The 26,032-nt window shown below is 40.5% G+C and overlaps 1 long non-coding RNA gene across 2 annotated transcripts in view; it reads left to right on the plus strand.

Annotated features, from left to right (window-relative positions):
• LOC144087120 (uncharacterized) overlaps window positions 1-20,684 on the plus strand; it is a 52,055-nt gene extending 31,371 nt beyond the window's left edge. The window contains exons 3-5 of one of the 2 annotated variants that reach the window (XR_013304645.1): window positions 8,786-8,918; window positions 20,321-20,343; window positions 20,426-20,684. This is a non-coding gene — a long non-coding RNA (uncharacterized LOC144087120). Of the gene's footprint in view, window positions 1-8,785; window positions 8,919-12,166; window positions 12,301-20,320; window positions 20,344-20,425 lie in introns of those variants that run through there. The other variant, XR_013304646.1, reaches the window with a different exon arrangement.
• Window positions 20,685-26,032: the final 5,348 nt, after the last annotated feature.

The following is a 26,032-nucleotide window of genomic DNA, read 5'->3' on the forward strand; positions in this document are numbered from 1 at the left end:
TTATATGCTTGTAAAAGTCTAATTTCTAATGTCATGCACGATTATGATACTCTGTAATAGAAATAAGTTCTCGTACAGGCTGTGATACTGAATTTTGTTTTTTGGCCATTATTCTTGAATTCCCAAAACGTCATACTTTTCAAGAATATCATAACAATATAAGCATGATGACCTCTTGTTTAGGACCATATTTTCTACAGATGTAGTCCCCCTTCTAATAACATGATGATTATTCCGTTCTGTATGTATGTTAATTATTTGTTTAAACTCTTGTTTCACTTAGCATGAAAATAAAAATAGTACTATTGAATCTTATTAGAAAAATAAGTCCAACAAACATTGCAATTTTTCCCCCCAGGTCGTATATTTAGCGCATTTTTGTTCCCCCATGTCATATATTTAGCGCAAATGCATTCTATTAAGTCCTAAAACCTTTCAGTTTGCTGTTAAAAACAAATCAATATTTCTTGTAACCTTTCAAGCATTAGGCTTGATTTCAGGCCAATAATTATTGTTTTTCTCATAAGCCACTTTTCCATGTTAGTCAAATGTTGTCTGGAAGGATTATATACAGTAAACCCGTCATCTGTTTCCAGCAATATTTTTTATTGAGATGTTTGAGATATTAATAAAACACATCCTATAAATTAATTTCCAACATTGTCAGGCTGTGACAGGTTTTTCATTCCAGAGTAAATATATGTTGCCATACTTAACAGAGAGGGCTTCGTTCCTTGCTGAGAAATACTATAGGTCTTAACATTGCTGCAACAGATTTAATCATGGAGGCTCTGCCTTGGGACTGGAGCTTCCTCGTATCATTCTTAAATCAATATTTTTCCCTCCTTGTTAACACAAAGCACACTTTCAGTGCTGGGGGGGCGCGGCCCTGTTCTGTGGATGAGCAGTATTAGTTGGTGAATACACAGAAAATGGAACATTTCTTTATTTCTTTACATGATGCATACATCATTCTGTATTTGTGCTTTTATCATATAGAGTAGAATGTTTTATATTAAAATTTTACACTACATATGCTATCTTTTAAACAAAACAACAACAAAAAGAGCAATATTTGGATAGGTTCATTTTTCCACACATGTTCCCTTATCAGACCAAGTAAAATAATAATATAGACATGAGAAACAATTTCTGCATAATTGTCTCTTCTTAAGTGTTTATAAAATTCAAGCACATAACATCCGAATATTTACCTGAATTTCCAGCAAACTGCGAGCAGCTTGGCGCTTCTTGCGAGAACACATTTTAGTATTCCTCCGGGTTCCATTCCCATATATACGCCTATAAAGGGAATTTGCAGAGAGCAAAGTGAACATGTTATGTCGGTCGTTTGCTGTGCAAGGAGATTTTCCCGCAAACGGCATTTTAAATGTGCCATTTCTCTCCTTTACTCTTCCCACAGAAGCATCTAAATGCCCTTTAATTAGTGTGTCCTTCCACGCTATCGATAGGCCACTGTTAATCACTCAAGAGGACTAATGGCTCCTAATTGAATTGCTTTACAATCAAACACAACACAGTCAAGCCGACCGCGACATTTAGGAAAAAAAATCCCAAAATGTTGAGGCGCTAGGCTCCGTAATTGAGGCTATATTATATTTGCGAAGAGTAGCGGAGAAAGGCCTTGTGTTGCGATGAATGCCGCTGTCAGATTGCGGCGGAGGAGGGGCGCGCCGGAAGGATTGCGCGGATCATTAAAATCTCAGTAGATATTGATTTGATCTTTTCATATTGTCAAGGAGAAATCTAATCATAATAGAGCAACTTGGAGTGATATCTCCCTCAAACGCAGCTCATTATTCGGCGGACTAAAACTGGATGAACTTCTTAAAGCGAGCGCTGTCCTTAACTCTTGCGGTGCCAAGATACTTGATCGGATTGGACGTCTAGACGCACAGAAAAAAAATGATAATAAGAATAAAGAGAATTTTTAGTAAAAAATGAAGCATGATCATTTTCCGCGCCCCACCTGCTGCCCATTGTTCGCTAGGACGGGCTCCAGCACCCCCTGCGGCCCCAAAAAAGACATTAAAACCCAAAAAAGTCTTTGGCATTGAATTTGTTAGCAAATCCACTTTCATTGACCTTTAAAGATTTCAAATCATTTTTGACTCCCATTCAGAGCGGATTGGACGTCTGTTGTTGAATTAGTTCAGAATACAAAGATTGGAAAAGTGATTTTTAAAAAGACTGCCTCTACAAAAGTGGATTTGATTAAAGACCTTAATAGTCCAATAGTCTCATGTGGAGTGCCACTGGCCTTGCAGAAATGTCCTGTCCTAATTATGCGTTTCAGCCTGTCCGTATCACATTCCTGCCGTCCCTCGTTATTCCCAGCAGCCACCTCGCCATCTAACATTAGTAGCATTGAACCTTTGATTTGCGTTCAAGAACGCCAAGGTTTGACCAACTAAAGAAGAGTAAGAAAACAAATCACAATAACAAAGCATTAGACCTAACACGACGTCGTTTGTTCAAATATATTGACATTGTCATGCTCCGTTTTATCAAAGCCACATGAGGGAATTCAATTATCCCAGACATAATTGGGTGTGTTTTCGGTTTCTCTCTGAAGTTGAAGGTTTTAGGGTGTGAGAACAGCTGGAGGGGATTTTTGCAACCAAAAAAATATAGCCGTCCGCACTAGTGTGACTAATACTCATGTGCGACATGTATATATGTTTTCCTCTTTATTGCGCATTCTTTGGCTTGTGCGACTTATAGTCTGAAAAACATGGCATTTATGGTACTCTGAATTTAAATGTTCATCATCTCACTGTGTTTATGAACACCGGAAATGCAGCACAAGAACATATCGGGGCTACATATTCTTATTAAAGCACTGGCCCAAGCTCATTGGCTGTATTTGAGCATCTCCCCCCTCCCCAAAATGACAGCGATAAGAACCTGATCATGTTGGGTCACTGTTTGAAAGCGGCTTCTGCCTCTGCTTCCCTTAATTAAACACACACAGTGCTCTCTCATTCGGCATGCCTGGGACATCGCTACTCATTATTTCTTAAGTCTCAACACCAAGACTCTGTCAAGAATGCATCCATCACTAGCACGCTGCTCGTAGTCAGCACAATCCTCCCCCTCGCTGTCAGCATATTTGCCAATTTGCAATCTCCATACTAGGGGGGGAGGCACGAGGGGGGGACTCTGACATATTTTTATCACCAGAGATGATGTTCAAATGCAGAGATCATGAGCACGGTGGCTTGTTAGTCTTCTAATGGCTGTAATTAACAGGACCGCATTGGAGCGCCTCTTCAGGAGGCGTCCGCTGCTTCATTTGCATGACGTTACGGCGAGAGGATGGCGTGCCGTGAAGACTCGCTCGGTGTGCAGCGGTGCAGTGCCGGAGCCCTTTCTCCCATTCATTATGTGCCTAAAGCTTGAGTTATCCTCTCCTTGGTGCGGGGATGAATGTTATTAAAGGCATAGCTGTCTGACACAACTCTAATGAAAAATAGGATGTTTCTGAAGGTTATGTTGCCAGCCAGCTCAGAAATGCCTGCTTCATTTTTCCCAACCCAGCGCGGGCCAATGTAATTCCCACCTCTTGATAGATCTTTTTTTCTTAAGCTTTTTTTTTTTGGGGTGTGTGGCTTTGTGTGCAGGAGCCTCATCATAAAGAGACCTTTATTATCCGTGTTTCTAGATGCTCAACAAAGGGCGAGACTGGACTTTTTGGCAGATCGTACAATTGTGAAAAACTGCTTCCACGAGTTGTAAAGCTGGCTGCTGCAACGCAGATTTAATTGGTGGGTTTGCAATGGGGACATGGGGTCCTGCATTTTTTTTTTTTAGGTAGGTCACACGGGTTTGGTGTGATTACACCAGTGTATCGGGTTTGAGTCCACAGCTCGGTAGTGACAGTGAGGGACGAATGCTCAGACTTGGAATCGTATAGTGCTTTTCAGATCTCTGTCAGAGGTGGCAGGTCACGCTCGTCCCCCTTCCCCTCCCCTCGCAACACTGACGGTTTCCAGCTCTGGTCAGCCCAATGCGAGCGAGCGTTCCCTCCCCCTCGCCGCCTGCCAGTTTGGCCCCTTCAGTCCCTAACAGCCCGATCAGTGCCACATGGGAGGCCCGTGACAGGCCCGCCAGATAGCGGCTCAACTTTTACACTTGTATTCAAACACGCACTTCTCTGCAAAGTCACCATGTCAACATCTTTTTATAGGTTCATGACTGTTTCCATCAGCAGGGAGGACGGGGAGACGCATAGCCGCTCGCTTGACGCTGCAATATGGAAACGTCACCCAAAAAAACACATGCATCATCCACTTTTGAGAATTTATCACCACTCATCTAGTTTCTCTTTTGCGGAACGGCTACATAAACAACAAGAGTGCACTTTTATCAAAGTAATATTTGGCCAGTGTGGTTTTAGACTAAAATTTAAAAAGGAACACTTATCCTGAGTGATGCACTTAAGGCGAGACATTTAACTAAAATGAAATTTGCAAAAATTGCTGTCTGTGTTGGTTTATAACTGTGCTTCTCAAATAGTGGGTGTGTGTGAGGGAGGGGGGGGTTGACTTTAAGAAACATACTTTTTGCCAGACTAGAATACAAAGTGTCATTTACTTGGTGGATAGCAGTGTCATGCTTACTGTCAGAGTTTGCTCAGGGAGTTACTCAAAAAGTTAAATTCTTTTGGTTTTAGACTAAAAGCAACTGAAAATCAACGAGAAGCACTGACTTATAGCAACGTCAGCTAAAAAAATGCATGTTGAAAATTAATGATTTGATTATTTCTTAACTTTTTCACTGTTATTGATGATGACATTGTGAATTTAAATGAATTCATCACTTGTAGACGTCCAATTATTTGTGAGGGCACCAATGTGCTTCATTGACAAAAAGGGGCAGAGAAAATACTTAATACAAACATTGACATGACCAATTATCTAATCTATATATACAATATTTTGCATGACACAAATTGCATCAAATTTTCCTAAAACTAAAAATGTGGAAAACAAACATATCATTAAGAGCAAAATTGACATTTGTTTTAATTAAATGTTAAAATGAATGTCTGATTATTTGTTGACATGTTCAAATTAGCCTTTATCGGAAATTCCTAATGTGAAACTCAACTATTTTAAGCCAATAATCTAGTGTGTAGATATTTGCCTAGATAAGAATGACACTATTTGTTATCTTAAATATGCTCCAGAGTTGTAGCGTCATCTGGGCAGGCTGGCCCTCTGTGTGTAATAAGCAGCAGAGCCTAAACACAGATGTTTCCGGGTCAGCCAGCAAGACCTCAGACAATTGGTCACCACCTCTTAATGCTTGTAAATCACAGCCAGCATCAGCGCGCCTCGAATCCATGGCAATGTGGGTGTTCCCTCCCTCCAAAAAAATAAAAAATAAAAAAATAAAATAGTTACAAGCTGACAGGGGACCATGATACCTGATCTACCTGAAAACTTTGGCGTTAGGATTTATGTTATATATAACCCTAACCAGATCCAACTTAAGGGGCTGCATTCATAAAATGTACAGGTCTGCTCATAATAATTAAACAAAAAAGTAAAGAGAACTTATAAACACAAGTGTCCGGGTTCTTTCATTTGCTGACTTGTGAGCGCTTGATAGCTCGATCACTTGTGAGGGTTTCCCAAAAAAGAACAAAACAAAACATGCAAGTCGTGTCTCTGATGTGTGGCACGGTGGTTTGTTAGGGATGTTTTTGAAGCGGCGGATCTCTGTGTCAGATTATGCCACACCATCCATTTGACTTTCATAAGGTGTTTACGCTTCAGAAATTGTGGCAGTGGCTTCTCTCTTGTGCAAAGGCTTTTACATAATGTTGTGTGTTTCAGAATTTTGCCCCAGTTATAGCTATCATTCTTAAAAAAAAAAAGACAACAACCCTCCAAGGTGCTTGTCATTTAAAGTTTTGTTCTACTTGTACCTTTGGAAAAAAGACCAAATGGTAGTAAACAATTCGGGAATCTCATTTATAAGTCCTAGGTCGCCATGAGATTTGTTGTTTTGATCGCCTTTGTCTGAGCGCTCATTTATCTATAGGACACTTTTCAACTTTTTACTATTTGAGTCCATGGATCAGTTTACACCGAAAAACACAAGACCTTTGCGAGCAAATAATAGATATAACGAAATGGTTGAGCGCTTAGTTTTGCCACAGATATATCAAAATTTATTGATGCTAAAAAAAAGTCCATACCCAGCATGAGCATTAAAAACAGAAATCACAACAAATAATATGGCATATGTAGAAAATATAAGATTTTAAGAAAAAGTTTATTTAATAGAGTGAGCTATACCTTATATTTGTTATATGCAATACAGTTGAATGAAATCAACCAAGAATAATTAGATAAGTGCAAAAAAGAAAAAGAAAATGTAAGACAACTATAACAGTAATGAAGCTGCTGGGGTCAATTGAAAATGTTTGCCTGTTTGCATGCAATACAGTAAATATACAGCAGAATTGTTTTAAAAAACATAAATATTGTGGCTGAACTGCTACTGTAAAAGCTGATGATTCCAATTTTTAGGAGACCGAAGATGGTGGTAATTGATTTAAGTTTATTATCGTAACTCAAACACGTTTTAAAAATATTTCGTAGACTTAATATCTTCTGACAAATATTTCAGAATTTTATGGTTTAAGTAGAAGAAACCTAAATTTTTACCAAACTCGTTGACTTGCGTTGATAGGCGTCCAATCAATTCAATCTAGTCAAAATGGTACAAATGTATATTATATTATGAATAAAATTATAAATGGCCTTTTAGTTGTGACATTACATCAGGAGCAGCTGGAGTTTAATAACCATATTCATAATCTTATTTATAGTGAAGTGTTTTGCTTGGCCTTCATTTTGAGGATCCACTTAATAAAATAAATAGTAGTAGTTCCTTTTTTCAAGATTTTTCTCTACTTGTCCCTAAAAATATTTCTTTTTTGGCAAGCACGTTTATCACTTATGATTTCCACAAAGCCCGGTACTGATGTGTTCGATGTGGACACTATTACTTAACACCTGGGCTCTTGTTAGCGAGTGAAAATCTGGTGTCGGGATCACAGGCAGTATCCTTTAGGGATGGGAAGGATGAAACAAGTGCATGTGAGACGAAGACAAAAAAAAAAAAACACGGCGTGAGTCCTGTTCAAAGACACAGACGACCCCTGACTGGATTAACATTTATTGACAACTGTTCAAGCTTTCCTTTCTCCCGCTTTCCTTTCTTTTTCTTTGCTCCCGGACAAAGATTCCAACGTAATTGCTGTGGCAGTTCCGCCAAGTGATCAGCAACATGGCAAGAAAAGCCTCCCTAATAGGGGGTTCATTAAGGATTTGAAAGTCTCTATTATAAAACAAATTAAGCGTGCTCTGATCTCAACATATAGGTCGAACGGCGTTACAGTGAAGTTTAAGCCGTTAGATGGCTGAAAAACTTATTACGGCTTAGCGCTGAGGTAGCACTTTGCTATTGATTTTACGATAGCTAGGTATGATGATTTATGGAGTGCTTGTGTCAGTATAACAAGCTGAAGGACACACAATATCATCTCCGACATCATTAAAATTCAGAGGTCTCCAGAGCTTGCTCATCAAGTACTGTTCACCACCTTGGAATTTTTCGCACACACACACGCTTCCATAGTCAGGAATAACCAGATCAGGTGTGTATACTGCGTACTGTGAACCCCCCCTTTGTGGGTTCATCATTCCCTCACCTGCTTTATCGAGGATTATTGAGTGGATCTTTTTCCGTGGGTTTTTTTGCACTACGTAGCTGTATCATAACTTGCAAGTGACCTTTGTTTTTCTTTTCTTTTACAGTTGTGTTTTTTTGTTTTGATTGTGAACAAAATATTGATTTAAGATTGCATGTGGAAAACTAACATTTAAATTGTTATTGTTTTTTAGAGCGGCATCTGGCATGTTTCAACCAACAATGGTAGGCCTGCAAAATTAAAACATAATCAATGAGAGTTTATTATTTAATGCACTTTTGTAGTCTTGCCATTTTTTAAACATATATTTGGACTACTTGTAGCATCCGGTTGGACAATTTCCACCTAGTTTTGCAATTCCTATTGCGTGTTTATGTTGTGATTTGCGTATAGGTTTGGTTAATGTGTGCATCCATGGCACAGCAGTGCGGTTCAAAAGGTCTCCCGTTTACGGTGTCTAACATCCGTAGTCGCGGTGGCCAAAATCTGTGGTACACTAGAGCCCCCTGTGGGTGGTGTGTGGTACTGCTGGGTGCTTGTTAGCGAGACCTGCTTGGATGATTTGGAGAAATGCTTGTCATTATCTGACTGCTTTTCCTATTGTTTCTTAGCTGAAATTAGGCTCTGCTGGTCTTCACTTCATATAAAGTATTTAACAATGAAGGTGCCTGGTTTTAATTCACATTTGCTGTAGGTTCATAAAATTGTATTAAAATGAAGTCTTTTAAAGAGGTTAATTCATATTTTTTTAAACTACTTGCAGTCATTAAGATCGCAGGTGAGTGTGGGCCTAACCCCTCGCTGGTCACCAGCCAATCACAAGGCACTTGCGCCAATGTCGCTAGCATGCATTTTTTTAGGAGAATATGAGTGTCATTTTAAATACTAGAGATTTTATTCAAATGTTAAAATGACATTGCAAACATTGATATTATTGCACATTTCCCCTCCTGCTTCCGAAACGAGACATGAAGGATGATCTTACCAAGTTTTGACCTGTAGAACGCGTGTAAACTTCAGAATGCTGTTTTGCAGATTCCTCCGCATCGTCCTCTTCCTCAAGGATGCCAGATTCTCTCCATCATCTCCTCCAGCCGCGAGGTCTAACTGGCAGGGCACGGACGTGCGTGCGGACACACTGGGCGCTGGCAACATGTTCCATCTGCTTGTGAGTAATGCAAGTAAAGACAACCCCCACCGACCCGACGCGCACACACTCGCACAATGGTGGAAAAGATGGGCTGTAGATGGTGAGACAGGGGTACTCCTGCTGTGACTTGGCGCACCCCGCTGGACAGCTGGAGACTTGGGGAGAGGAGTCACTGCCAAAAGCCAGCTGACGGGGAAGGGGGCGGGGGGTGCAGGTGCGAGGCTAGGCTAGGCGAGGCCCGATGTGGCTCCCATACCTGCGGCAGATCACTGGCCCATCATCTGTAATTATCTGCAGCAGCAAGGTAGAGGGGAAACGGCTGCAGGACACACACACACTCACGTTTGAAAGCCCATTAAATGCATTGACTAATCGCTATAGAACATGTTGCATTTCCAAATTAATCCAAACAAGATGTTATTTTACAGAATTTTTCAGCCTTTGCATCTGTAGCTCAAAGTTTTCACATGAAAGGTATGGCAAACTACCCGGCAATTGATGCGAAATATTTTTGTTTTACCCTCCAAGTTTTAATTTAAACATTTGCGCCATTATTGCACAGTTAAATGTACAGAACACTGTTTTTTTCAAGAATTTCTTAGAGTAAGCAAAGCCGGTGTAAAATATTTGATCAGGTACTTTGTTGTTTTTAAATATTGAGGGCAATATGATATTAGAACTTGCAGTTCGGTTTAATGCTGCTTTTTATGTACTTCTGTTTCGTCATGTATCTCCCAAAACGCACGTGCTAGGTTTGAAAATTTGTGATTGTGCGTGAACGTTTGTTTTTTGAGTTTTGCCTGGATGATTGAACCAGTTTAGGATTTAGACCGTCACCTGCCCATATTAAATTGGGATAGGCTTCAGCACCCCTATGAAAAGTTTTTTTAAATTACATTTTTCACTTCCAATTTTCATAAAGTTCATTGATAAACTTCCTTTCAGCCCATTGGGCCCAAAAATTTACAATGGAGGATAATCTACGTCCATTTAATCCATTTTGTATACAAATGTTGTTAGACCGAAACCTGAGCTCTTGCCCGAATGAATATAACCAAAGAACTGACACCATTTTGAATTTAAGCCAAAAGCATCCCACGATCATCACATGCTTTCAAAACGCCGAGTGTCCAAAAGGTTTCAGCAAGCCGACAAATGCCAAATCTAGCTTCTGGAGGTTGAACAGCTTGCAGCTCGTATGCAGATTAGAGAGCAAAGTGTAGCAATTTAGCACCAGACTCTTCATCACAACGCTGTCGACCCGAAGCTGTTTTACAACCACAGCTTTGAGTGCTTGATGCGTCCACCCTGGTAAGAAATTACACCACTTTAATGTTATGAATATCAGGCCAAGCCCCTTTTCCTGCAATGTTGATACCGCCAAACCCCCTTCTACACACAGCCCTACAACCCTCATTCTCCGTCTATTTGCTTAATCTTGATTCATCAGTTACGGAGGCTTATTATGGAGCCCTGACAGCGCGCTCGGGCTCTTGATAAATGACGCCACGCAAGCCGCATTCAAAACGTGAGGCTCAAGTGCCAATTATCTTGGAAGACCCGGTTAATAAGGGGATCGCTTGTTAAATATCTGATCTCGGCGCGGGCGTCATTTGTCACAACGGGGCCGTGTTTACCTCCGAGACGGCGGTTCCCAATGCCGCCCCTGCCTAACATATGTAAAACCTGGATCTTTGTTCCTTTAATAACCTTTTATTAACAGCCTGACATGATGATTAAGTTGGGTCTAAACACACACACATACAATGGAGTACGCAATTACCCTCACACCCACGCAAGGCAGCGCTGCAAGCCGATCACAGTCAGAAGCGGAGAATAATGAATATTGAGCCGGCATTTGATCCATTCTATGCGGAGAGCCCAATTTGCTCAGGCACCTGGAGCCATGCCACCGTGTTCAGTTTTTGGACTTGATGATGGATACTCATGGGAGCTTATTTCCGTGAGCGCGTCTTCTACTGATTTGTAAAGATGATAAGTGCTTTGACCTTAACTCATTATTACAGCTCGTTAGCGCTTTTGTTTGCATCGCGTCGGATGGAGATGGGCTCATTGAAAACCAAGCTGTTTACCGCTAAGTCAAAAACGACAAGCAGTCGAGGTCGTGTTTGTTGTTGTGTTTTTTTTCCGTGGGTCTCGAGGTCTCAGAATAATCATCGGTCGCTGTGGTCGGAAGCGAGCCGTGGTCGAGGGACCTCTCTCTCGGGGTCTTCTCTCACTGTTGACGTTGCAGCGTGTCAGCCACATCTTGAGGGCTGGATCACAGGCGAACTGCTAGGACTTAATATGTAGCCTATTTTTCTTTCCTGGGAAACTAGCAAATAAAATATTTTGCAGGACTGTGTAGCCAAGGGACTTTGTCTTCCATCATGAAACACCTTGAGCTCGTAAGCGCAGACGTTGTAAAGTACTTCCAGACTACACTCAGAGCATTCCTTTCAAGCTTAGCAAAAGTGATGCGGTAGTGCCGTGCCGCGATGTCCGTGGCGCCCACTTAGTAGTTTTTTGAAATATGAGCCGTCATTGGTCTGATTTGATCCTTTTTCTGTGCAAACTTGTGGTAAAACGGTCAACTTAATTTAACCTAGTACTTTATAATCTGCAGTTTGGAAAATAATTAACAATTCCTCAAAATAAGACATTTAAAGCTGTTTCATGTGCATTGGAAATGCTGAAAATGTGAAAGCTGAGCACCAATAGTCACCGATTTAGAAGATCTAACTAAAATGTTAAAGAAACGATACGATTGATAATATAGAAATTTTCATAGGCACATTCTTTATCTGCTAAAAAGCTGATGTCTACAATCATTAGCAGTTAAATATAATCACCAAAAAAAAAAGGAGCCTGTAGGCGGTGGAGTGATCTCATCATCACAGCATTCTCACTTCCTGGTACCCCCACGCTTACACACCCACATCGAGAACGCACGACTGTCTCGGCAGCATCTGCTGTGGAAAATAAAGCCCCCTTTTCCTCACATGTAGTGAGCCTCATTTGCATAATATCCCCCTCCGTAAGGTGAAAACAGAATAATAATTGGCTTGCCCTTTTCTCTCTGTGTGTTGTAAAACAGTTAGGAATTAATTTGAGGATAACTGCGCAATTAATTCTAAATGCTAAAGATGGTATGAGGGCTCTGATACGAAGGAGGGTAAAGGATACACAGATGGAGGTCACGGTAAAAATCATGGAGAAGACTAAGCTGGATTTAAATATTGCTTGTTGGATTTTTTTTCCTTTAGATCTGTTGACGACAAGGGCAACTTGCAGGCTCATTTACTTTCCCACGTGTTTGGTTCCTTTACCAGTTTGGTAACAACTTTGTCCTTTTATTTGTTGGCTTCATCACCTTGTGACAGAACCTTTTGTTAAGTCCTCATTCAACATCTTTTTTTGTATTTCTGTCCCCTGTTGGCAAGTTTGCCATAACAGTCTTTCCAAGGGGGAAAACTGTGACTTGACCCAATGGCGGCCAGCTAGCGCCCATATAGGCCGATGCCGTGTTATTGGAATGTTGTGCCTGCAGGCTGTCCTACCAGGAATAGCAGCTCAGTCCACAGAGAAAAGAGGAACACACCTCGCCTTGAGTCCCAATTACACCTAATGATGGTGAGAGGATGGAGCACATGCAGATTGTGCTGCACTTCCTAAGTCACATCAGGCATATGCGCCATCATTTATCACTCCAGTCATATCCTGTGCCTCTCCCAGAGCAGCGAAGATGGCTCCCTGCGCATCATGCGCGCTGTTATTTTTGTTGAACTGCCAGGAAAAGGAAAATAAAAGCCAGAGTTTCAAGGCGTTGCACGGACGCGGCCACATCCTGCAAGCCAACTTTACCGGAACCAAACTCTCCTACTGGATCATAGTCTAAACAAATAGTTCCGTGGCCTTTGTCCTCCCCCTCAGATCATTCCAGTTCCGATCAATTTTGGCTTTGAAATCCAAATGAGGGATCTGCTTTACACGTGTCAAGGCGGGTGGGAGCTCAGGGTGAGATTTGTGAGGTGCGGCACGGACCGAGAGGCGGCCGACTGCTCGTCAGTGGCTTTCACTTAATCCGGGCCTGATCTTTGCGTTTGATCCGCTGCGTGGTCCTGAGACAGCATGAGCAGCAGCTATTGCTGTAATTTAAAGTCAATATTGTACTCATGATCCCTCTCTGTGGGCCAGCCAAACCGCCTCTCAGCAGGATGGAGAAAACAATCGTTGCCGCCTTCAGAGAAGCTATTTAGTAATTCTCCCTCATCTCTGAATGAAAACTGGTTGGAATGCAGTAACGTTGACGTCTCTCACAGAAATGCCAATATGAAGTGAATAGGCGACTGATAGTATATGACAAGGACATGGTGCCAAATATACTAATTTTGTGGATTGCTGGTTCAAAGACTGTAATTGTAACATAATTACACTGAAAATGTAGTGCTTTCCTTACTCGTTTTGTGTCTTTAAGTAAAATTATTTGGGCTTACCGTACTTCATTTATTCATCATTTACATCCCATAATTTTCATGAATCTTCTTTTTGCAGTACGGCATACAAAGTAAATGATTGTGACTTTTTTTTTTAATACTTTTCACAAATTGCTATTGACTCTGGGATGGGCCTAACAATACGGCATTGACATCAATAGTTGTGATGATTCATCCGAGGCGGTTTAATAGACTTAAGATTAGAAATGGCGGTCCGATCCACAAATCTCCACCCCCGAGTTATTACACTGGAAGCCGAGCTGTTTACCCCGTGAAAATGACATGGGATATATAAGGGGCTCGAGGACCCATTAAATCCATACGTGTCATAATCTGCAACGCGTTACACTAAAACCTTCGGCCAAATGTGTTTTTGTCAAATGTTTTGATGGAGGCTGTACATACAGTGCATGAAGCTACATTTATGGGCCAGGGTCACTGAACTCTCTATAGAGGTGACGTGTCAACAATTGATTCTTTTAGTGGATACAATTTGTTTTGATATTGTATGATGCCTTTAAGTGTGCCAGACTTGCTGTTCAGTGTACTGATTCCATAGGCTTTGCTTTGCTAAATTAAAAAGAAGGTATCCTTTAAGTCAGGGATGTCAAAGTCAGTTTAAAACCTACTAGATCTCACGTGGGTCGAACCCGTTTATTTTTGGCCCCAAAAAAGTTAACTTACTTACTAGCCAGTTTAAGTGAATTGAACTTCTATTATTGTCAATAGAAGGCAGTTAGTTTATTTTGCGTCACTTTTTTTTCCATTTTAGGGGTCACTGGATCATTTCCTACTGATTTTGAGGGTCTGTCTCGGATTGTTTGTCAGTTCCTGCCAATTCCTCGGACATTTCCAGCTTACTTCCTCTTGGTTTTGGGGCATTTTATTTTGGGACATCCCTAGTAATTGTCATTATCAGTTAACCATGAAGCAGAAGCTGTTGATACGAGTGCCGCAAAAAGACTGCTGACATCATTAGTCTACGCATCCGTTTTCTAATTCCAGGCTTTCCGTTAATTAGGAATGGAAATGTTGAAATGAGTTGAGTTGCCATATGAATAGTAGTGTGAAGACTTTTTCTACTTAATGGTGTTTGCCTGACTTTGCTTAGATAGAGATACACTTTGAGCTTTCCTGTACACCATTGGCCCAATTTTAATTTAAATGACTACTTTAGTTAACCTTCCTGATTAAGCCTAACACACTGTTATGACAACAAGAGCGCACTGCATAATTTCCACGGCATTAGCATCAGTCATGGCTCCACCTGCTATAAATATGCTCTGCTTGACAGCAGCCCTCTTTTTAGAAGTGTATTTTTTTTATACAAGAGTCCAGAGGTGAGGCACTTTGATAGAACAGCTCATGAAATGAAATATTTGCTGACTTCTATCACCTCTGGGACTGATGTTCTGATGGAGCCAATGATATGCGCCCCCATTATTCTCTGAGGAGATTCCTTAGCCCACTTCTCCCTGATCTGTGCCAATTAAGTAGCAGAATTATGTATATTAGTTAGAGCCACTTGCACTTCCACCAAAGCATACGGGGAGCGATGACACGAGATCCCGTTGAATAATTAGAGGGAATTTTCGGAGCCCAGTGAACTCAATCATATGCTGCCGTGTGCTAACTATTTTTAACCTGTTAGTTCTCCTTTTTCTCCGTTCTCCTCCTGCTCTTTCCTTAATGTAGTCTTCTGTTCCACTGCTGCTACATTGCCCGAGGTAATTGCTAAAAGTCGACATGACATCTAAGTCGGAGTGGAGTGCTACTTTTTTTTTTAAAAAGGCCTGAATATAAAAAATATATATATTCCTTCTTTTCTCAATATACTCTGTAGTAAGTTTCTCGTGTTATTACTGTGCTTCTGACAATACTACTTTTTAGACCCACTCAATATTTACTTTATTTTTTTACGGATAAAATGTAAAATACAACTTAAGTACAGTGGTACCTCGACATACGATCGTAATCCGTTCCGAGACTGAGATCGTATGTCGAGCTTTTCGTAACTCGAGCGAACGTTTCCCATTGAAATGAATTGAAAACAAATTAATTTGTTACAACTCTCTGAAAAAACACCAAAAACAGGATATTGGATTGGAAAAAATGTTTTATTTCTTCTAATTTGCCTTATATTGACAAAGTAATAAATAATGAGTGGTTTAATAGTAATAAAATGTGTTTAATAGATGTAAAATTAGACGCATTTCGCGGAGGGGAGAGACAACGACACACACTTTATCCACGGCAACAACGCACTTGTAAACGAACAAACAAATTTAAATTAACTTGGATAAATATATACAGACACACTCAAACATACGTTTAATGTAACTTTACACAAAACTGAATTCTAGTTTTGTCTTTTGTTACCTTCGTTTTCCGGGTTAGCGGTTTGCCACGCCTCCACCCTCACGTTCGCTATCGATGGACTGTTTGCTGTTGTATTGCCTTCAAAATATTCCGAAAATGATGCACACAAATGTCCTCACAATAGGATAACGCACGGCCACTTGCCAATGAGAAATAGTCTTTAAAAAACGATCGCGGGACCTTCTTTCCTTAGAAAAAATAACAGGAAATGCAATAGCTGAGCTTCCCACGTATTGATTGTGGGTAATAAAGTTTTATTCTGAGAAAGGGTGCCATTGGCTATTGGTGTTGTGTGCACGAGTATACTTCATTACCCAGAAAGCCCTCTTTTTGCCCGCGCATGCGCGTTGTGCGTTTCCTGGTCGAAACTAGTCTGAATAAATTGTTCAGTCCTCGTAGATATAGTAGTTATACACAAAAGAGATGCTGCAAAAACAGTGCGCTACAATGATAAACAGCCTCTCATTCGATCAAAATGTTCGTCGTAACATGAGCATGTTGTATCACGAGGTACCACTGTATGTGAATTTGAGTTAGGCAAAAAATAACAATAAAAATATGCAGTGGTTTGCTGAAGAGCAACTATGCCCGCCTCAATCAATTACAAAATTGCAAATATAAATAACTTGCATCCCTCTCGATAAACCCGTCACGCCATGTTCGTTTTCTCATCTGTACAACCCTCACAGCTGCGACTGGTCTTCTTTACAAGGCGGCTGCTGTGCGGAAATACGGAGCGTCAAGCGCAGTCCTCTTCTTCCCACAATCATCAGTATTCTAATGACTCGCCACCACCATCCCAGTGTGTTTATTTTGAGAGATGGAGAGATTGATGAGATGCTCATATCATCCTTAACCACCAACTAATTAACTAATTAGGACATTCAAATGAACACTTGCGGCGTGGCGTACGAATGGGCAAACAGCTCAGCGGCACGTAGCCTTTTTAAATTTGCATGTCGTAATGAGAGGAGTCGTACACGATAACGCAGAAATGCTAGACGCGGCTTGATTGGAAGTAGAGAGCTGTCCAACCTCTTATTTTTTGCCACCTCGGCAAAAGGCAGCGTTTCTGTGACACTGATCGCTTCAATGAGATTCATGAATTCAGCTACTAATCAGAGCATGTACTTGCTCTCATGCATGTGTTCACGCAGATCAATGAGGCGTCATCACGCTACGTCCATCTCGCTCCACGGCCAAAAACACATTGGTATTAGTCCCAGATCACGTCCCGCTTAGGTTGACTTTGACTCCTGATCTCAGCCTGCACCGAAGGTTAAAGGCCAATATTTATATTGGCAAATCTTTCATTCTCCGTATTCTAATTAGGCTGCTCGCCATTGATACTTTGGCCGATTCACCTTGTACTCCTCAGTTTGCTGGGCAGAGCTTAGTGATTTGTTAGCACGATAAGCATCTTTTGGCAGCAGGCTGTTGGCTTTAATTACAACAACAACATATGGAGTTTATGGATCTAGATGCCAATCTCATTTATGTATTTGTTCAAAGGGATTTTCACTATTTTTCAATAGACTTGACAGTGTAACGAACTAAACCAGAACCTCAATGAAATGTTTGAAGCGTCTCAAAGTTTTTATTCCAAGAAAAGCTTTTTATTAGTTTGATGAAACAAAATTGCATTCTTAAAATGTAGCAAAACCACTACACTATGAAATTCCTCCATTATATCAACAAACATACATGGCAAGAAATCAATTGATGTTCTTTTCACAATTGTGCCAGAGGAAAGACAAAAAAAATCCACCAGATTTGTCTAAAATTTGTCTGTTTTTGCTTTACTGTTCTTTCATATTTTTCTTGATGCTTGTCAAATGCCATTTTTATCTTCTCTTGCTATCTGCTGGGAGGAGTTATTCTATTATATATTGCAGATGTTCATTTAAAGCGAGTGGGTGTGGAATACACCCTAGCATTAAAAGGGTTCACGGTCCTGCTCTTAGCATGAAATGTGAGGATTGCATGATATAATGCTTTGCTGTATCAAGTAATTAGTTTCTTTCCATGGCATTTAGGCTTGCCAACAACATTCCTCAATAGCCAATTGCGTTTTCTAGTGCGCTTTAGGGAAAATGCAAACATATCGTACTACAGCTCTAAGCCAGCTGACAAGCGGAGGGTCTCTTTTCCAGCTAAAACATAAATTTTATACCTCATCCATTACTTTTTTTTGGAAGAGGAATACTCTGTTCTCTCGCGTGGTTGTGTTTTAAAGGTTAATAATCCTTTTAATTAAAGGATAAGCCTGCTATTGAACACAAAATGTTATTACCCAAGGACAGAGAGCTATAGAGAGGGAATATAGCCTTTGCAATTAGCCCAATGATTAAGCTTTTAGTGCCGGACAGAGATGAGGGAGTTTTCGTGATGTCATAAAATTCATAGAGATGTTGGGGCGCCGCGATGATTTCGCTTGCAGTTTTACAGCATGTGCACGCATGGCACGGGCGAAACACGGGTTCCCAAGCGCAAAGAGCCGCAACAGCTGTTCTTGCTTAAACCTGCAGTTTGGCACAGTATGATCTCTCCATCAGCGAGTCGCATCTGTATTCATCCGAAGATCTTATCAATAAACACGCCCGTGTGACAATAAATGATCTCTGAGAGGAAGCATAACGGCAAGCCCGGGTGGGGGGGTGGAGCGTCAGACGTTCACTTTAATCACCAACGCTGTTAATCAATAAAATGGCATCATATATTTTAATTAAAGTTTTAGTTGCTGCAAATGTTGGCCGAATCTATATGCGTGTGCTTTTGGTCTTTTATTAATGGAGCCAGTTTGGACGCAGGAACCTAGGCGGCAGCTGCTGATGACCAGTCACGCTAGGCCACTTGTGTTTGTAATTGTAATTTTTTTTTCCGTACAGAAGGTGTTGAGAATTCCCGTTAAAAAGCCCACCAAATTTCACAATGCCAATTATTGCCCAGCAAATGACCAGGTAGGCAATATCTAAGCTGTCAGCTAAGGTTAGGAGAAATGAGAGGAAGAAGATGGACTATTCAGACATTCATCATGGCCATAGTTGCCACTTCCAAATTGAAAATTGGAGGGAAAGCATCCTTCATTTTCTCTCAATTTGAATTACTTATGCTGATTATTGCTGTGAGTGACAGAAAGGCCCGGATAAATAAATAGGATGGTAATTTGTTGCTGTGTTGGATTCACCCTACATTGTTTTTTCTTTTTCTTTTTTTCCTTTTGCCGTGACAGTAAATGACGAATGAGATGACAATCAGAAATGAACTCGGCGTGCCTGTAAATGGGCAAATGGGCGCACGTGAACTCGGATTAATAGAGCTAATCTGGCCCTGGATGGTGTTGGTGGGCTTCTTCGTGGCTTGCACACTGTATGGCATTGCCACGTGAGAGCTTCAGTCCACCATCTGTCTTCCTCCCCGTGCCTGTGTATTACATTTATACTGCATGCGTGGAAATGTAGCTTCTCCCTTTTAATGGGATTTTGAGCCGTAAAGCGTAAAAGGAACACTCTCTTCTTCTGGACACCAGAACAAAGCTGGAGCCAAAAGCTTTGTCAATGGTCATTTCCAACTGCATTGTAATTCTTTTTACGGCGTGCTATAAATTCAAGTACTGTATTGAAAGAAATTGGACATTTTTGCATGGAATCAGCGATGTAGTAAAATGGGGTCAAGCCAACGAGTTGTAAAAACAATAAGTAAGAGTGTGAAAAAAAAGTTCTCTATTAATGCGATTGGCTTGATGTTTTATTTTAGAGCATGGGAAAGCGTTTAATAAAGTTGATTCAATTTAGTGTGTATTCATAGACCGTTTGGGCTCGATTGAGTCCAGCTTTTTTAACGTTTACTTTTTAGGGACACATTCTGGTTTGGCAGAAAAAGTAGACCACAATCTGGGGGGAAAAGAATTGTGTGTTCAGTGCAATTCAGTGCAATTCACACAAAAAAATAAGTATGTTGCAGTTTGAAAACAGCGGTGCCTTGAGATATAAGTTTAATTTGTGTGAGCATGCTCATATCTGAAATCATACATCTCCATGAATAGAAATAGAAAAAAAAATCCTGTCTCAAACAACAAAAAGTGTCTCTAAATAGCCCAGAAATCTACACGGATGACATTTAAAAAATCATGCCGTGGGCAGGACAGAACAGATTTAGATGTATGTAGATGGTATCAACTCCTCAGTAAGAGGCAGTACTAGTTATTCTTTGTAGAGGATAAAGATGATATCTCTGATTATTTTTCCATTATTTGTATAAATCTGTTACCTTTTGGTGGTCAAATATTGTTTTGCATTGTTTGTTAGCATTGAGCTATGTCGACTCTCCTAAACGAAACTTTTCTAGTTCTTTTAAACTGGCGGAAAATTGCCCGATCAAAAAAATAAAAAATAAAAATCTGGCTCATCATAAATTAGCTAATTTTCCTCTGACATTATCACGTTCCACATTTATAGTCTTTAAAGCGCCTGATTGTTTGATTTAACCCAATATACAATTTAAGTATGCTAATCCAATACTTATCCTGTTTTGCCTTCTTTTCAGACTACAGTCAGTGTTGACTCAAGGTGAGACGAGGTATAATCAGCGTCCGGGCTACAGTTTTTATTGTTATTTTCGAGAATGTACCCATTTTGTCATTTAATTGAGGCTCATGGGCTAGGAGCTGTAACGGCACACGAGGGAATAAGACGTCGAGCGGCTGGATTTCTACAGCCATTAACTGTTCCATACTCAATTAGAATGCATAGGATCCTGACATTTCATAACTTATGAGTCTCCGGGCTGATATAACAGTGCGCCATAAAAGAAGCCAGATTCTGAAGACACAGAGCCAGATCCTTGCCTCCTCATTTTTCCTCCGTGTCAATGAAATCCAAGATAAAAAGGTTGGCATGATGGGATATAAAGCAAACTGTGGTTATGGCCGTTGTTTGTTGGGTGTAAAAACACCCGATTACCTTTTTAGATGTTTTCTATGGCCATCAATTAAATGCCTTTTCATGGCAGCCTACCCCTGCTTCCATGTTAAATAAATCATACACGGGAGGATTAACGTGCACGCTTGAATGCCACTGTCATAATACGGTGAGAATGTGAAACGACAGCACATTGAGCCACTTAATAAAAACATGCAATTCTACTCTGAGGAAAGGTGATGCTGACAATTAGAATTATGATGATATAAATGCACTTTGATGGCTACTTGCTTTTCTTTGGCCATCCCTCACCACCACTTTGAGAACAGACAGTTCCCATTTACAAGGTAATTAATAGCAGGCCACAGAGGCAAGATTTAGCTATTATTTCAAATGAGTTGTGCGATTTCCCCCCCATTGCGACCGCAGCATTCAGTTAGTCCTAGTTATTTTGTAAATTCTTTCCTAGAGATGTAATTTTCTTTCTGCACGAGTAACTAAGTCATTTACGAAAGGAGTTTGACATGGTTGCTGTTGGCAATTATTCCACCTTGATTACTTGTATAATTTGGCATAATAGAAAGAGGAATGAAGAAAGGACTGCTTTGCCACTTGATTTCATTTTCTTTCCCTCACACCAGCAAAGAGGCGATGAGTTATACAAGAGAATCACATAGGATCATAAAGCACCTTACGTGGATTAGAAGCACGGAGAGGAATTGAAGTCGGGGGGGCGGGGGCTCGGTGATTGATCGCATTTTCTTTGGCTTCTCTGTTGGTGGCAAAGCGATAAACTTAACTAGGTGAGGCCCTCTTCCTTGAACAACAAAGCGCCTTCAAGGTGGAGCCTCCTATGGGTGACCGCTCCTGCGACTCCCCACAATATGACAGATTAACGACAGCAGGTTGAGCCCTGCACTTTCGGACGCCCACAATCTCAATTATGTCCGTCTTAATGTACACTGAACAGCCACAGCGGGCCGGGCCATGGACGGGGTAAACACACTTGCAGGAAACACACCAGTGACAGGATAATAAAGTGCCATGATTGATTCAGCTTGCCCGGGTGCCAGAACACTTTATTGTGCAGGAGAAGTGCTAGTCGATTGTGTGTGGGCTTCTGTTGTCTTGTTGCAGTGGCTAGATAGGAGCACGATGCCTTGTTTTGATTGGGACTATCAGCTATTATTGTTGATGTAGTTCACATGAGTGGTGGAAAATAATACTATATAAATGCTTATGCCGTTTTTTACGCTAATGTATGTTATTGAGGAAAGTATATTGTCGGATGTGGGCTTTTTATTTATTTATTTGTTCCTAAATGAAAGGGCAAAAGTCATAGAAAGCGAAAATCATCACCAATGTGACAGGTGTGTCTTGAGATATGAGGGACTTGACTTTATTTTCTGGAGATGCAGGACACATTTTTTAGAGATACAACTGTTGTGTAGAAGCTGTGAATTCACCCCACTAACCAAATAATACCAAAATGAAGAGGAGAAAAAAATATATATAAGTTGCAGTAAAGAATTAGTCACATTTTTGGGAGAGCATTTTTTTTATTTAATCAGAAACCAAGAACATGCATACGATAAAGGAACAAAAAAGAATAACATGCTAGATAGGCATCTGTTAACATAACCATTTTTCAGATATGTATAGCCTAAAGAAACGATATAATAATCATGTCATCTGTATTCATGTGCTCATTCCTTTTGCCGGCCAAAAAAGGAAACAATTAGGCTTACCTGGCCAATAAGTCACGTGCAACAATCCGTTTCTCTGCAACCACCACTGGAAAGAGACTTAATGTGTATTAATGGTGCCTATAAAAGCAACTAATTGAGCATTCCAGATCTTGCTGAGTCGGGCATCTGTGAGTGACATTGTGCAGCTCCAGGACCTCCACCAGACGGCTTTTACTGGCTCTCTGAACTGGGATGTAGGTCAGGCCATTAAAAGCAGGAAGGGCTCTCCCACTAAGAATTGTTGGGGCAGACTCCCTTTTGACACCCCGAATCTGTGGGATGTCCTCCAGAGACGTTTGCACTAAACATCTCAAGGGAAACACGGCCAATGTGAGTGTGAAAAAAGTTAATCCTCGCTTAAAGTGATTTAATTGAGCACAATAAACTGCAGCCATATGCTTCCCATAAAAAAAAAAATCAACAGCCCTCCATCTGAATGCTAAGTAAACACCTTTTCACATCAGTTTATGCTTCACATGCTGTGATTACACTATTTGTTTTTAAAAACTGGCTCCGTTCTGTTGTTTGGACTGTTGTAAAAATGGACATCAACTTCAAAATTGGAATAAGAGTCATACACATAAATACAGTCCATTGGGTTTCACTCTGATGGTAACAGTAGCTCAACAGAACTCTAAATCACAATCACCATTTAAGTATTGGCCAATAATATTTCAATCGGGAGCATGCACACTGGACTTAATATTTAATTGCTGTGTTTTTTTTTTGTTGAGACTAAGTGCCTTTTGACTGGAGATTGAAGCGCAGCATTCTCCTAATCTACTATCCAGCTTGCATCAGATTTATATATGTCAATCAAATACGTTCCCCATATGTCGACTTAATAACCTTCTGCGTGCTAAAACTGGCATGTATATCTTGGCTCGGCGCGCCATAAAAACAGACAACTGCACATGGCAGTAATGGCGCGCGCCACGAGGTCAAGAAGATTCCTCCGAAGGGCCGTGTTGTTTTCTTATTCTGTCATCAGCTTTTACTGAAGTGTCATAAGGCGTTTGATTGTAAATCTCAGTGACCTTGAAGACACCGGAGAAAGCACAGCTCCGTAAACCAATCATCGCACAGCTGCCCCTGTCAGCCACGCTCGTGTTCACACGGTTGCTGTCTACATTTCCTGATGTTGAACAGAAGAAGGAAGGAAAGGCTCTGTATGTTATGGAGAACAGTGATTGTGTTTTTTTAAGGTGCCATATTGCCATTAAAAGTTATTTTGATCATATACTATTTGGTTACAAGTCGTCCAAATGTGGAAGCATGAGTAGGTTATCCATGGGATGTGAATGAATATACTGTTTTAAGTGGGATTATTTGTGCCTATGTGTATGTGTGTGTGTATATGTATAGGTGTATGTACATGTATGTGTATATGTGTATATATCTGTGTGTGTATATATATATATATATATATATATATATATATATATATATATATATATATATATATATATATACTTCAGCAACACGCTTATTTATTTATATATTTGTTCATGTATTTATTTATTAACTTACTTATTACCTATCTATTTATGTCTAAAATGCCTTTCCTATTTCTGCATCCTCACCCTCTTGCTACTGTGACAATGAAATTTCCCGAATACGGCATGAATAAAGTTATCCAATCCAATCCAATACAGTGACTTCAGAAATTGATGAAGAGTGAATTAAAGCAGTACATCCCTAATTGAAACTCTTCAACTCACTCCAGCATACTTCCTTAAAACCAAGGGGTCCAAAGATGGCACCAAATTAATACTGACCTAAGGGAAAAAAATGCATGAGTCCATAATTAAAAACAGTTATAGCAAATACAATTTTCGATTTTTTTTTTACCCGATTCCGATTGGGCCCGATTTCCGATCACATGATCTGGGACATCTCTAACATGCTTCCCTTGAAGTCTATCTGGTTTGAACTTTTTTACTTGCATGCATTCAAACTTGGTAAAAGAAGCTGTTCCGGTAGGCAAAGCATGCGTAGCCTCACGGACAACGATACACTGGGTGTCGACTAAAGTGCGAGGCTGTGTGTATGTATTTCCGTGTAGCATCCAGGAATGGAGATTAGCATTGGTCCGTGCCCGACGCCGTTTGCGCTGTCAGGCCGCCGCCTCCCGGCTTGTCAGGAGCTCCGACGAGGAGCTGTAAAAACCTTTTCCCCTCTCCTTAACAACTGCAAAACAACACGCACACACCAACCCGAGCGAGGTGCCTGCTTTTTTGAGGCCTCTTGACAGGACGTGCGGCATGCACAAATTGTAATTCATAAAGGTTAAGGGGGTCAATGCCTTTTATTACCAGTCTGAGTGCATCCAGCTTGATGGGGCGGGCATGCAAATGGAATGTCTCGGAGTTTCTATGCAAGAAGTTAGACAGCGGGTGCGTGCTCGCTTCTGAATGGGAGGAAGTGGAAGGTGTCTAAAGGGTGGTGGGTTGTGTGCGGGGTGCATGGGGTGCGCGGGAGATGGCTGCCTCTCTCCACCTTCCGCAGCTGTGTAAGACCACACAGCCAGTGCCCGGTTAATTAGACAATGTGACATTGACCCGACGTAGTTAACGGCCGCTTTGAAATTCGCCGGCCTGCAATTAATTCATTGTAAAGTTCATGTTTTATCATATGGTTAGCTTTGACCTGTAAGGGGCTGCTTCTGACATGGAACTACTGGCACAGGCCTACATTACAGATTTGTATCCACAAGCGGAGAAAATGAGCAGCGACCTTTAAAAGGCACGGTGGTGCCTTGAGATATAAGTTCATTTTGTTAACTCACATCCCAAACGCTATTATTATCATTATTAATTGACAATCATTTTGTATTGTATAGCGTGTTTTTCGGGAAGGTGCATTAATTTAATACGCAAGTGGTTTTATTGCTAATCCCTGCCCTTAAATTTTCCATAAAACAAGGTTCCACTATTTATGGCTCTATTGGTTATATTGGCAGTATATAGTATGCTATAAGGTTGTTTTAAATACACAGTGTAATTGCCTTTGTTTTATATTTAATAAAACAGTAAAGTCATAGTTGTCAGCAAGTAGTGGCTGGCAATCTATTCAGGGTGTACCCATGGCTGAGATAGGCTCCAGCACCCCATCGGAGGATTCATTTTGGTAATTATTTCTATATAGCTACAACATAGGTATTTTAGAAAATATTTTAATTAGGCTTTTGTTCAAATGCCATTACAATGTTGCGCTAATTAGTCTTTTGCGGCCTCTACTGGGCATCCACTCGAATGGTCTTGTCTTTCCATGCCAGATTTTGAAGGCGCATGGCAATGCAATTAGTTTTTTTAGTCAAACTTTTATGAATTCATGAATTTGAAATCATGATTCAATATCAAATCAGGGAAACAAAGGTTTTCAACTCATGTCATGTCAAAAAATATCAAATTTAACTATATATTTCTGCGTGCTCATTAGGAACTCTTTCCTTTAAAAATATTTCTAACTATGTTATATATTCATAGTTTATGGTCAAACAATGCACCGATTTTAAGATTATTTTGTTGTCATTTTGAATGGTGTGTGTAAATAAAGTTATATTCAAACGACTTTCCGGTGTCTTCATC

The sequence above is a fragment of the Stigmatopora argus genome, chromosome 13 (assembly GCF_051989625.1).
Source record: "Stigmatopora argus isolate UIUO_Sarg chromosome 13, RoL_Sarg_1.0, whole genome shotgun sequence".
Lineage (NCBI taxonomy): Eukaryota > Metazoa > Chordata > Actinopteri > Syngnathiformes > Syngnathidae > Stigmatopora > Stigmatopora argus.